The sequence below is a fragment of the Scyliorhinus canicula genome, chromosome 6 (assembly GCF_902713615.1).
Source record: "Scyliorhinus canicula chromosome 6, sScyCan1.1, whole genome shotgun sequence".
NCBI lineage: Eukaryota > Metazoa > Chordata > Chondrichthyes > Carcharhiniformes > Scyliorhinidae > Scyliorhinus > Scyliorhinus canicula.
In genome coordinates, this window is record NC_052151.1 from 209223209 (window position 1) to 209237195 (window position 13987).

The following is a 13987-nucleotide window of genomic DNA, read 5'->3' on the forward strand; positions in this document are numbered from 1 at the left end:
TGGAGTAATGTGTACAGTTTTGGTCTCCTTACTTGAGAAAGGATGTACTGGCACTGGAGGGTGTGCAGAGGAAATTCACTAGGTTGATTCTGTCGTTGAGAGGATTAGTTTATGAGGACAGAATAATTAGATTGGGACTATACTCATGGGAATTTAGAAGAATGAGGGGGGATCTTACAGGAACATATAAAATTATGAAGGGAATAGCTAGGATAGAAGCAGGGAGGTTTTTTCCACTGGAGAGCCTCACGAGCATAGCCTCAAAATATGAAGAGCAGACTTCGGACTGAGTTGAGGAGTTACTTCTTCACCCAAGGGGTCATGAATCTGTGCAATTCCCTGCTCAGTGAAGCAGTTGAGGCTATATCATTAAATGTTTTTAAGGCAAAGGTAGATAGACTTTTGAACAGTAAAGGAATTAAAGGTTACAGTGAGCTGAATCCACAAAAAGATCAGCCATCATCTTATTGAATGGTGGATCAGGCTCGAGGGGCCAGGTGGCCTATTCCTGCTCTTAGTTCTTATAGGGCAACAGGACCTGTCCTGGAAAAGAGGATTAGAATAGATAGGTGCTTAATGGCTGATGCGGACACGACAGGCCGACCAGCTTCCTTTTGTCCTGTAAAACTCTATAAGTCATTCATCGTCCTGACTTTGAATTATTTTGTTTTTTCTTTAGTCTCACAAGATTAAAATCCTGGAATCTCCTCCTAAACTGAACCGTCGGTGTACCTACATCTCAGGCTTCAGTGGTTCAGAAAGGCAGCTCACTACCACCTACTCAAAGTCAATTTGGGCTGGTCAATCAGATGCCAGCTTGCAAGTACGCCCAGATTCCGCAAATAGATAAAACAATGTTTGTATCAGTTGAATGAGGTTACGTCCACTTTATCAAAATCATTTTAAGGGACTGGTTCCCTAATTTTTGGCTGCACTTCAATCCTCCACTCCTGTTTTGTTGTCATGTTGTGGGGAGGGGATGCCATGTCAGAGGATCTCTTTGTGGGCTTATTTCTACTCCCGGCCAATGTGGCCGTTCACAGTTACAGGCAACGGCCGGGGAAAGTGATTGATTAGCCTGCCTGTTAACCCTTCTTCTACCACTATCTTTGTGGCTTTTTCTTAGAGAGGGAACACATAGTGTCCACTGGTACGCGTGAGGATTCCACAAATAGTGGGCACCACAATGTTTGGGGTGTGTTATTAGCCCCGAAAACAATAATTTGATTTTATAAGTTCATTTTGAAAGTTTTGATTAAGTTACCCGGCACATTGAGGGGCTTTCAATCAGTTGGTTTATATCTGTTCTTGTGCTTTACAAAAAGAGGGACTGCTGGGACACTGGGGATGAGTGCGATGACAGGGAAGTGCAAGATTCCACCTTGTGAATAAACCTACTATCAAGGAAAGAACTATGTTGTGTTTCATACTTCATAATCCAGCCATGATTTCCTACTACAGAATCACAGCATTATTAATGTTTAGAAAGGAGGCCATTCAGTCCACCGTGTCTGCACCAGTTGTCCAAATGACTCTGGACCATTTTCCTGATATTTTCCAGTATGCATTCACCTTGTTTGTATAATTCACCAGTATGGTGATACATTTCTGATTCAAAATAAACCCAACTCCTGTTTCATACCTCTGGTGAAAAGTCAACCCACATTAACATGTTTCTCACCTCTTTGTTTAGACTGAACAATCTGGGAAATTCAGGAATAAAACTATTGTCTGAGGCTCTGAGGAATCGGGACTGTAAAATGCAGAAACTTAGGTAAGTACCAGAGTGTGTGATATTGTGGTTACAATAACTTGATTTCTGACACTCCATATTATTATCTGTAACAGGGTTATTAATAATACTAAGCACATTGTTACAAGATCAGTAATACTACTTATATGAAAGAGTGAATATAAAAATGAACATAAGAACGTAGAAATAGTAGCAGAAGTAGGCAATTCAGCCCTTCGAGCCAGCTCTGCTATTCAATCAGATCATGGCTGATCTCTTCTTGGTCTCAAAGCCACGTCCCCACCTCTTCCCTTTAACCTGTTTTTTAAAATCAGAAATTTATATATCTCCTTCTTGAAACTTTAATGACTCAGATTCCACCGCACTATGGGGCAGAGAGTTCCACAAATTAACCACCCTCTGTGAGAAGTATGGGGCGATTCTCCAATATGGAGCCCAAGTGTTCACGCCATCATGAACGCCATCACGTTTCACGATGGCGCGAACCGGTCCCGGGTACAACAGATTCTGGCCCCCATAGGGGGCCAATACGGCGCTGGAGCGGTTCACGCCGCTCCAGCCTCCTTACTCGGCACCAAATGGGCACCGCGCAGGCGCAGTTGGGCAGCACCAACATTCGCATGCGCGGGGCACATTTTTAGCACACCGACCCCGACTCAAGATGGCGCGGTGTGCAGGGGCCGGGTGTGCCAGAAAGTAGGCGCGGGGGCGAGAGGCCGGCCCGCCGATTGGTGGGCCCTGATCGCGGGCCAGACCCCATCGGAGCCCCCCCCACTCCCGGTGAAGGAGCCCACCTCCCTTCCCCCCACAAGCCGCCCCCCCCAACCGTTCCCGCAGAGTTCCCGCCGGCAGTGACCATGGGTGAACGGCGCCGGCAGGACTCTGTCGTATCGTCGTGGCCCCACCGATTCCAGCAGCCCGTACCGCGCCAAATGCGCTGGCACAAATGGCGCCGATTCTCTGCACCTTGGAGAATCACGCGCCGGCGTCGGGGCACGGTTACGGCGATTCTCCGGCCCGGCGCGGGGCTCAGAGAATCACCCCCGTAGTTCCTCCTCATCTCAGTTCTAAATCTGCGACTAGGAGCTTCTCACAGTAACTTCATTGCTGTAAGCCTACTTGTGAAAATATAGATTAAAAAATTTAATTTAAAACAAATCTACCATCTCTCAATCTATATCCATGACCTCTCATTCTAGATTGCCCCACAGGGGGAACATTTGGTCTACGTTTACTTTATCAATCCAATTTAGTATTTCATACACCTCGATCATATCCCCTTTCATCCTTCTGAACTCCAGTGAGTATAAACTCAAACTGTTTCACCTCTCCTAATACGTTAACTCTCATCCCCAGAATCAATCTGATGAACCTCCTCTGAACTGCCTCCAATGAGACCACATGCTTCTTCAAATAAGGAGACCAAAACTGGACACAATACTCCAGATGTGGTCTCACCAACACCCTATACAATTGCAGCAACACTTCTCTACTTTTATACTCTCGTCCTCTTGCAATGAACGCTAACATTCCATTTGCCTTTTTAATCCCATGCTGTACCTGCAGACTGACTTTCTGTGATTCATGAACAAAGACACCCAGATCCCTCTGCACAGACAAATTTTGAATCTGCTTTCCGTTTTCATAATAATTTGCCTTTCTACTTTTACGGTCAATAAAGATAACCTCGGGCAGCACGGTGGCCTAGTGGTTAGCACAACAGCCTCACGGCGCTGAGGTCCCAGGTTCGATCCCAGCTCTGGGTCACTGTCCGTGTGGAGTTTGCACATTCTCCCCGTGTCTGCGTGGGTTTCGCCCCCACAACCCAAAAATGTGCAGTGTAGGTGGATTGGCCACGCTAAATTGCCCCTTAATTGGAAAAAATAATTGGGTAATCTAAATTTATAAAAAAAAAAGATAACCTCACACTGCTTGCAGATTATCTGCATTAAACGCCATCTCCAAAATTTTGGCCCAATCTCCTAGCCTACCTAAATCCATCTGTAAAATGTTTATCTCCTCTTCACTGCCTGCTTTCGCACCTATTTTGGTATCATCCTCAAATTTTGCTATGTTACACTCTGTCCCTGCTTGCAGATTATTTATGTAGATTGTAAAGCGTTGAGGTCCGAGGACTGACCCCTGCGGCACCCCACTAGTTACAGTTCGCCAGCCAGAGAAGAACCCATTTATGACAACCTTCTGCTATTTGTTAGTCAGCTCACCTTCAATCCAATCTGGTACTCTACCCCAAGTCATCTGCAATCTCACCTTCTCGGTCAGTCTGCGGCACCTTGTCAAATGTCATCCGGAAGTCTAGATGTCCAACATCCACAGGATCCCCATTCTCTACCTTGCTGGTTACGTCGTCAAAGAACTCAAGAAAGTCTGTCAAGCATGACTTACCCTTCAGAAAACCATGCTGACATTGGTGGATTGAGCTTTAACTTTACAAATGTTCAGTTATCTCCTCCTTAATGAGTGATTCCAGCAACTTCCCCACTACAGGTCACCAGGTCAAAATCCTCAAACTGCCTCCCTAACAGCATTGTGGGTGTGCGTGGACCACAGGGCCGTAGCGATACAAGAAGGCATCTCACCATCAACTTAGCAAAGACAATTAGGCAATAAATGGTATTGACACCATTATAAATAGATATTCCAAAAATCCATGAAATGAATGAACATAAAACATAAAATTATTCTCAAAGCAAAAAGAGAAATAAAACAAGTGAATGTTTACTTTGAATGTATTGAGCTGTATTACATTTTCAGCTTAGTTTATCATTACGTTCAGAATACAGATCTTTAAACTTGAGAACTTCAGTTTGGTAAAAAGGAAACTGTTTTATATTGATAAGGCAATGAAAATATATAAGCAAAGTCAGAGATGTAGGTTTTAAGGCGGGTCTTGAAGGTGAAGAGTGAGGTCGAGATTAGGAGAGGATTAGCAAGGGAATTCCAGATCTTAGTGCCCAGGAGCTTGAGGCATTGCTGTGAACGGCTGTAAAAACACACAGAATTTTCTTAACGTACAGCGTATCTTATTGTTAGTGTCAATAATAGTGTTATTAAAACACTGTCCATTATTGATAGGACAAAGAACAAAGAAAATTACAGCACAGGAACAGGCCCTTCGGCCCTCCCAGCCTGCGCCGATCCAGATCCTTTATCTAAACCTGTTGCCTATTTTCCAAGGTCTACTTCTCTCTGTTCCCGTTCATATATCTGTCCAGGTGCGTCTTAAATGATGCTATCGTGTCCGCCTCTACCACCTCCGCTGGCAATGCGTTCCAGGCACCCACCACCCTCTGCATTAAAAAAAAGGCACACAATAATCTTCGCTGCAGAGTTGATTAGTCATGAAGTAAAAGTGATGGTAGCAGCATGGACACGAAGCTGATAGAGACAGGAAACTAACATTAGCGAAGAGCATAGCTTTTTTAAGATGGCGGAAGCAGACAATTAATTTCTCAGCACTCTATATGGTTCTAGGACTGCTACTTTACTTCATATTTATTAACAACTTAGACTTGGCTGTTACTTAAACTGAGGAGTAAACCTGCTGAAGCTACGTTACAGGAATATTTGTAAGCCACACAGTCTAAGAACCATGTGACAGAACAAAGTGTTTAAATTAGATTGTCAGGGGGATAGGAACCTGAGGGCTAATTCAGAGCAGGAAACAGGAGATGGAGAATTGACGAGTGACTGGAAGATAGAAACAGCACAGGTTAGAAAGTGCATAGCACGGGAACTTGGCATTGTTCAAAGATATATATGTAAATGCAAGGTGCACAGTATATAAAGCTGAGGGCACAGAAAGACACATGACAGCATGATGTAATTGCCATAATGGAACTTGGTTAAAGGAGGGACAAAGATGGCAGCTCAGTACCCCGAAATATATTGACAGATTTCTGAGTGCAAAAATAATGAGGCAGTAATCATTAAGGGTTTCAATTACCCTATAATTGGGTTACTAGGGTGTAACATTCTTGATCTGCATTCAAGAGAACTTTTTTAGCCGGTGTTGGAACCAACAATTCTACGGACACGTGTTTGTAGGATTAGAATAGCAGTTTTAATATACTTACAACAGAGCCAGCCTGTTAGCCGTTGAACTTTCGGTGAACTGGCCGGCTGACCCTATGGCACTGATCTTTATACAGCAGCTCCCAGGGGAGGAGTCCTGGGCGGATCCAAGGGAGAAGCCCAGTACAACTCTCGAGCATTCCCAGAGCTACTCCCCTGATGGTCAGGTAGTGCAACTGCACTTACAATATAGACACATGTATATACAGATTATAATCCGGTGTGAATCACATTCACCCCCTGTGAAAAAAAATCGAGTCCAGCGGGGGTGGTGGCTCACAGAGTTAGTCTGTCCGGTGGACAAATTGTTCTTTTCGATCTGTGGAGCACCGGGGTTGCAGCCTTTTGCGGTGGCTGGGTGGGTGTTGAGAGCTGGGGTACGATGGCAGACTCCGGGGCGGGTCTCATCCGAACTTTATACACCTCTGGCTCGACCAGAGACTGGGGGCGTTGGGGGCGGGCTGGTTCTGGCGCGTGGAACCGGTGGGGTGAGCTTGCGGAATCGGGGGCGTGAGGGGGCGGCAGTATAGGGAACGGGGTAAGGGGTTCCTCGGTGGGGGGGGGGGGGGGGGGGGGGGGCTGGATCCAGCGGGTGCCAGGTCCCGAAGGGATACTGTGTCCTGGCGACCGTCCGGAAACTCCACGAATGCGTACTGGGGGTTGGAATGGAGGAGGCGCACCTTTTCAACAAGGGGGTCAGTTTTGTGCCCCCGAGTCGCTCGTGAGGGGTTTGATTTGTAGCTGTACAGAGGAGGGATCTAATTGCGTGGAGCGCGTCTGGGAGGATTTCTTGCCATTGGGAGACTTGGAGTTTTCTAGACCGGAGGGTCAGCAGGATGGTCTTCCAGACCGTCGCGTTCTCCCTCTCCACCTGTCCGTTCCCCCTGGGGTTGTAGCTGGTAGTCCTGCTCGAAGCGATGCCCTTGTCGATCAGGTACTGACGCAGCTCGTCGCTCATAAAGGATGAAGCCCGGTCGCTGTGCACGTAGCTGGGGAAACCGAACAGGGTGAAGACACTATGCAGGGCCCTAATGACTGTGTGGGAGGTCATATCAGGGCATGGAATGGCAAAAGGGAATCGGGAGAACTCGTCGATGATGTTGAGGAAATAAATGTTCTTGTTAGTGGAGGGGAGTGGCCCTTTAAAATCGATCGCAAGGCGTTAAAAGGGCCTAGAAGCCTTGACCAGGTGGGCCCTGTCTGGTCTATAGAAGTGCGGTTTGCACTCCGCACAGATCGGGCAGTCCCTGGTGACCGCTTTTACCTCCTCGTTGGAGAAAGGCAGGTTTCGGGCTGTGATGTAGTGGGCGAGCCGGGTGACCCCTGAATGGCAGAGATCCACGTGGATGGCTTTCTGCACGCTAGCGCATGTCCCGCGGGATAGAGCATCCGAGGGCTCGTTGAGCTTCCCCGGTCGATATTTAATATCGTAACTATAGGTGGAGAGTTCGATCCTCCACCGAAGGATTTTATCATTTTTTATTTTGCCCCATTGCGAGTTGTCGAACATAAAGGCAATCGATCGTTGGTCGGTGATGAGGGTGAACCTCCTACCTGCGAGGTAGTGCCTCCAGTGATGAACAGCCTCCATGATGGCTTGCGCTTCCTTCTCGACTGAGGAGTGTCGGAGTTCTGAAGCGGACAGGGTACGGGAGAAAAATGCAACGGGCCTCCCTGCCTGATTTAAAATGGCTGCTAGAGCTACCTCTGAGGTGTCGCTCTCAACCTGAAAGGGAGTGGATTCATCCACCGCCCGCATGGCTGCTTTGGCGATGTCCTCCTTGTTGCAGCTGAAGGCCTGGCGCGCCTCAGCAGACAGGGGAAATCGTGTGGCCTTAAAGAGTGGGCGGGCTTTGTCCGCATATTGAGGGACACACTGGGCGTAGTATGAAAAGAACCCCAAGCACCGTTTGAGGGCCTTTGGGCATGCGGTCCGGGTCTGGGCCCAGGACTCCATTCTCCACGACGTAGCCGAGGATGGCCAGTCTGTTTGTGCGGAAAACGCATTTCTCCTTGTTATAAGTGAGATTTAATTTCTGTGCCGTTTGGAGAAAACGGTGGAGGTTGGCGTTGTGGTCCTGCTGGTCATAGCCGCAGATGGTAACATTGTCCAGATACGGAAACGTGGCCCGCAGCCCGTACTGGTCTACCATTCGGTTCATTGCTCGTTGGAACACCGAAACCCCGTTAGTGACGCCGAAGGGAACCCGGAGGCAGTGGAAGAGGCGGCCATCGGCCTCGAACGCTGTGTAGTGGCGGTCCTCCGGGCGAATTGGGAGCTGGTGGTATGCAGACTTCAGATCCACCATGGAAAATAGCCGATATTGGGCGATCTGATTAACCATGTCTGCAATTCTGGGGAGGGGATACGCGTCTAGGAGCGTAAAGCGATTTATGGTCTGGCTATAGTCGACGACCATGCAAAATTTTTCCCCGGTCTTGACGACCACCACCTGAGCTCTCCAGGGACTATTACTGGCCTCTATGATCCCCTCACTGAGCAGCCGTCGGACCTCCGATCGGATAAAGACCCTATCCTGTAGGCTGTATCGCCTGCTGCGAGTAGCTATTGGTTTTCAGTCTGGAGTGAGATTGGCGAAGAGAGGAGGGGGGGGAGATGCGCAGCGTGGCTAGGCTGCAGATAGTGAGTGGGGGCAGGGGCCCGCCGAAGCTGAGGGTGAGGCTCTTGAGGTTGCACTGGAAATCCAGGCCTAATAAGAGTGGTGCGCAGAGGTCGGGCAGGACATAAAGTTTAAATTTAGAATAACTAGCGCCTCGAATTGTGAGAGTAGCGACGGTGCGTCCTTGGATTTGGACTGATTGGGAGCCCGAAGCGAGGGCGATAGTTTGGCTAACCGGAAAAATAGAAAACGAACAGCGTCTTACCAGCTCTGGATGTATAAAGCTCTTGGTGCTCCCGGAGTCAAAGAGGCATGGCGTGCTGTACCCGTTGATGTGGACCTCCGCCATCGAACTTCGTAGGTGTTTGGGGCGGGATTGATCCAGGGTGACCGCGTTGATTTGTGGGCCGCGTGGAGAGTGCCCGGGGAAGTCGTATTCTTCAGATTAGCTTTCTGAGCCTGCCGATGCAGATGGGGCCCGTGGATCGCATGTGGTGAGCGGCGAGGAAGATGGTGGCCCCCATGAGTCGCACGTGGCCGGCCGCATGGTGGGGGTTTGCCAAGATGGCGGCCCCCATGGATTGCACGTGGCGAGAGGGGGTGGAGTCGGGGCGTAGGCCGCAGCGTTTCGGGCCCCGCGGGCCCGCTGGTGTTGGGAGCGATTTGTTCTCTCTCCAGGGGAGTTAAAAACTGGGGCCCTTTTCGCGAGGCACACTCTGGCATAGTGGCCTTTCTTCCCGCAGCTGCTGCAGGTCGCGGATCGGGCTGGGTGCTTCAAGGCCTACCTGGCTGTGTCGACTACCTACGCTACTACTAAAGAGCAGAAACTCAGTCTCCTACACACACGGGTGAGCCATCACATCTCTACGCAACTCGATAGTATCGACTTGTACACCAAAGCCCTCGCTATACTCGACCGCCTATACGTGCGGCCTGTAAATGAAGTTTACACGCGGCATATTTTCACTACCCGCCGCCAGCGCCCCGCAGAGTCGCTAGAGGACTACCTGCGCGACCTAAAAGCTCTTGCACGGGAATGTAACTTTCAGGCTGTAACTGTTTCCCAGCATATGGAACTCGCTGTCCGTGATGTGTGCGTTGCAGGGGTCCGGTCCAACTACGTGTGCCAGCGTCTCCTCGAAAAAGGAACCTAGAACTTGGAGGACACTGTACCGCTAGCAACCTCGCTGGAGGTCGCGTTTCAAAGTTTGAACTCGTTCCCCGCCGACCACGCAATCCCATCGTGGACCCCCGACCAGAGACTGCCTCAGGCCTGCGCCGCGTGGCCGCCTGCCCACTATGTAGCGCCATCGTGCCATTTCTGCGGTCAGCCCCAACACCCACGGCAGCACTGTCCGGCCCGCAACGAGACCTGCAGCAGCTGCAGTCGAAAAGGACATTTTGCTAAGGTATGCCTGTCTAAATCTAAACCCTCTAACTCTCCTGCTATCCAGAGCAATCGCTCCCCCAACTCGCAGGCCCGCAGACCCCGCAATGTTGCAGCGTGTCTGCCGACTCCGCCCGACATGTGCGACTCATGGGGGCCGCAATCTTGGCAATCCTCCCCCACGCGGCCGGCCATGTGCGAGTCATGGGGGCCGCCACCTTGGGCGCCACCTTCCTCGCCGTCCGCCACGTGCGATCCACGGGGGCAGCCATCTTGGACGACATCTTCTTCATCGCCCGCCACGTGCGATCAACGGGGGCCACCATCTTGGCCATCACCCGATGTTCATATCGACGACTACGACCTCCACGGACAGTCATCACGGGGACACTCCAGCACTGCTGATCAAGCCACCGACTACCCGCAACTTAACGCAGTCACTTTGGACCAGTCGCGGCCAAAGCACCTCAGAAGCTCAATGATGTCCATTCAGGTCAACGGATACAAGACACCGTGCCTCTTCGACTCCGGGAGCACTGAGAGCTTCATTCATCCATGATGTGGAGATGCCGGCGTTGGACTGGGGTGAGCACAGTAAGAGGTCTTACAACACCAGGTTAAAGTCCAACAGGTTTGATTCAAACACGAGCTTTCGGAGCGCAGATTCACCTGAGGAAGGAGCTGCGCTCCGAAAGCTCGTGTTTGAATCAAACCTGTTGGACTTTAACCTGGTGTTGTAAGACTTCTTACTGTACTTCATTCATCCAGACGCTGTTTGCTCCCTATCTTCCCAGCACGGCAAACTATCTCCCTCGCCTCGGGATCGCACTCGGGATTGCCCCCCTCCTACTCGGGCTCGATTTTCAATCTTAGAAGCCTCACACTCAGCTTCGGTGGACCCCTACCCCCCTCTCACTATATGCAGCTTAGCGACTCTAAAAATCGTCCCCTCTCCACTAATCTCACTGCTAACTGCAAACCCGTAGCCACTCACAGCAGGCGGTATAGCCTGCAGGACAGGGTATTTATTAGAGCCGAAGTCCAGCGGCTCCTACATGGGGGAGTCATAGAGGCCAGTAATAGCCCCTGGAGAGCTCAGGTGGTGGTCGTCAAGACCGGGGAAAAGTTCTGGATGGTGGTTGATTACAGCCAGACCATTAACCGGTTCATGCACCTCAATGCGTACCCCCTCCCCTGAATTGCAGACATGGTCAACCAGATCGGCCATACAGGCCCCAACATGTTACCTTATGGATAATGCCATACAATGGCCCATAGGTGGAGCCCACAAGGGCAACAGCATAGCACAGATACAAATACAAGGGCTACAGCATAGCACAGATACAATGGTGGATTATTGATATAATACATTCACCACATCACTCTCTGGTCCCTGAATTTGCCAGTGCAGCTGCCTCTTTAAAGATGGCACAAGAAATCCCTGAACTAAAACTCCACCTGCCCGGTCTCCCTGAATGGGGAGCTGCCCCTCTCCATCCCCTCCCCAGACCATTGCCCACCTTGCCGGTTTGCCATTAATTATCTGGCTCTGACATAACGTTCTGCCAACAGTCACAACACCACTTCCAGTCCCGAGTAGGGACTTCAGAACGTCTGGTAAAATTACAGCCGTTATCTTCAGTCCCGGGCCAACCAAATTCCAAAGCCACTTTACTTTTCTTTGGTCTTTAATAGAGGGATACGGACCCTGGAAATGTAGAAGATTTTAGTTTAGACGGGCAGCATGGTCGGCACGGGCTTGGAGGGCCGAAGGGCTGTTCCTGTGCTGTACTTTTTTCTTTGTTCCACCGACTATCTGGTGCCCCTCCACCGTGATTCAGGGTAAGGACATGGGCATTTTATGCTTTTGTCTTCATCATCATCCCTTTTATACTTAATCACTTCTGCCGTTCCAGTTTTTTCTTCAATTTCCAAAACTCAATTCCCCTTCCTCCCAACTGTTTCCCCGTGTCTTCAAACCTGTTATTTCTCTGCTTCTTCCCAGTTCTAATGAATGTTCATCGAACTTGAAAGGTTAGCTGTTTTTGATTTTATGGATACTGCCTGACTTGTGTATTTTGTGCTTATTCTACGTATATTACAGATTTATAGCAACAATAATATTACATTTCTATGCACACTGAGGTTGTGTGTCTTGACTGTGTCGTCTATACATTTGTATTGTCAATAATGGAGTTCTGGAAAACAAAATGAATTTATCCTGATTCCTGTTATTTTTAACTCTCTGATCCCCAGGCTGTATCATCAAGCAGACACAGATTCTTGTGCTGAGGATCTCGCCTCCGCTCTCAGTACAAACCAGTCACTTAGTGATTTGGACCTGAGTTCGAGTAGTTGGAGAAATTCAGGAGGGAACCTATTGTCTGTCACTCTGATGAACCCAGATTGCAAAATACAGAAGCTGGAGTAAGTACCAGATTGTGTGAAATGGTGTTTATAATAACTGGGTAACCAACAGAATATCTTGAGCAGAAATTGCTGGACAAACTCAGTAGGTCTGGTAGCATCTGAGGAGAGAGAAGTGGGTTGAATGGTTCAAGTCCCAATGATTTCTTGAAAACTTCTTCCTGTGGAGTTGAAAAGTTAACTGTTTCTCACTCCACTGATGCTGTCAGAATTACAGAGCATTTCCAGCAAATTGTAGAATTGATAGAACATACAATGCAGAAGGAGGCCGTTCGGCCCATCGAGTCTGCACCAGCCCTGAGAAATAGCATCCTACTTAAACCCATGCCTCCACTCTATCCCTGAAATTATGTTTTATTTCTGATTTCCAGCATCTGTAGTATTTCTCTTTTTTTTTCTAACTTTAGAGTAACCAATTAATTTTTCCAATTAAGGGGCAATTTAGCGTGTTCAATCCACCTAGCTTGCACATCTTTTGGGTTGTGGGGGCGAAACACCAAACACGAGGAGAATGTGCAAACTCCACACGGACAGTGACCCAGAGCCGGGATCGAACCTGGGACCTCGGCGCCATGAGGCCGCAGTGCTAACCCACTGCGCCACCGTGCTGCCCACAGTATTTCTCTTTTGATATATTTTGACTCCTGCTTTAATAAATAAAAAACACTGTCCATTATTATCAGTGTCAATGATAATGTTATCAATTTAAAAGAAACCTGCTTTTACTCTGAATCCTGTTATTTTCTAACTGGTCCCCAGGCTATGGGATGTCAGTCAAATAATACATTTTGCTTCATGTGGGCGGAGGGGATAATGTGATTATGCTTCCCCTAAAGTCTCGCCCACCACCCCACTCCTTCTCAACTTCTCCGAGTCGGACGGCTGTTTCCCAGTCAGAGCAGCTATGAGCTGTGAGAGAGGAGGAAGACTAATCAAATATATCCTTCAGATCTAGTCTGTATTACCGGTGAGGTGCACCGGGCACTATGTTTTGGGATCACCAGAAACTCATCCGTGCCCGTTCTATAAGCAACTCCTTCTCTCAACTCTCCAACCCATCTATGACCATCAATGATTGCCTGCCTTGACTCCAGATCTCTGAGCTCTTTCGCCTCAGCTTTCCTGAGAAATGGAATGGTGTGAGGAAGGAATGATGGGCACTGCCACCTTTTTTTGTTTTCTCCCTGACACTGTATGCACTCCCACTGCACTAAAAGCAAATAAAATTCCACTTTATTTCACCCATCTAAGACACACCAGCCTTTGCTGGTGGCATCCTGACTGTCCAGCGTGTCGCCATAGGGATGTCTCTTGCATGACGCCACTGAATCGCGAAAGGGCAGGTGTCAACTCAGACAGGCTCACAGTTTGTACAGAGAGCTTGGCATGACACGGACAGGCAATGTTCCTGTTTGAACATTGCAAGTGTCTGGGTAGAACTGAACTTTCTACCAATCTCACTTTCATTCTTATTGATACTGAAGACTGCAAGTCTAACATTGTTTGCTGCACTCACGGTGCCAGAACACATCATCTTTTTTCACACTGCACCCATGTTCCCCATGCCTGCTCAGGTCCTCAGCAATCTCCATCCAGACATGGTTGGATTGATCCTCCAATCCTAAGAGAACATAAGAACATAAGAACTAGGAGCAGGAGTAGGCCATCTGGCCCCTCGAGCCTGCTCCGCCATTCAATGAGATC

General features: G+C 48.9%; 1 pseudogene; it reads left to right on the forward strand.

The window, feature by feature from the left end:
- Nucleotides 1-13987, forward strand: part of LOC119968001 — an 84081-nt pseudogene that overhangs the window by 33113 nt on the left and 36981 nt on the right.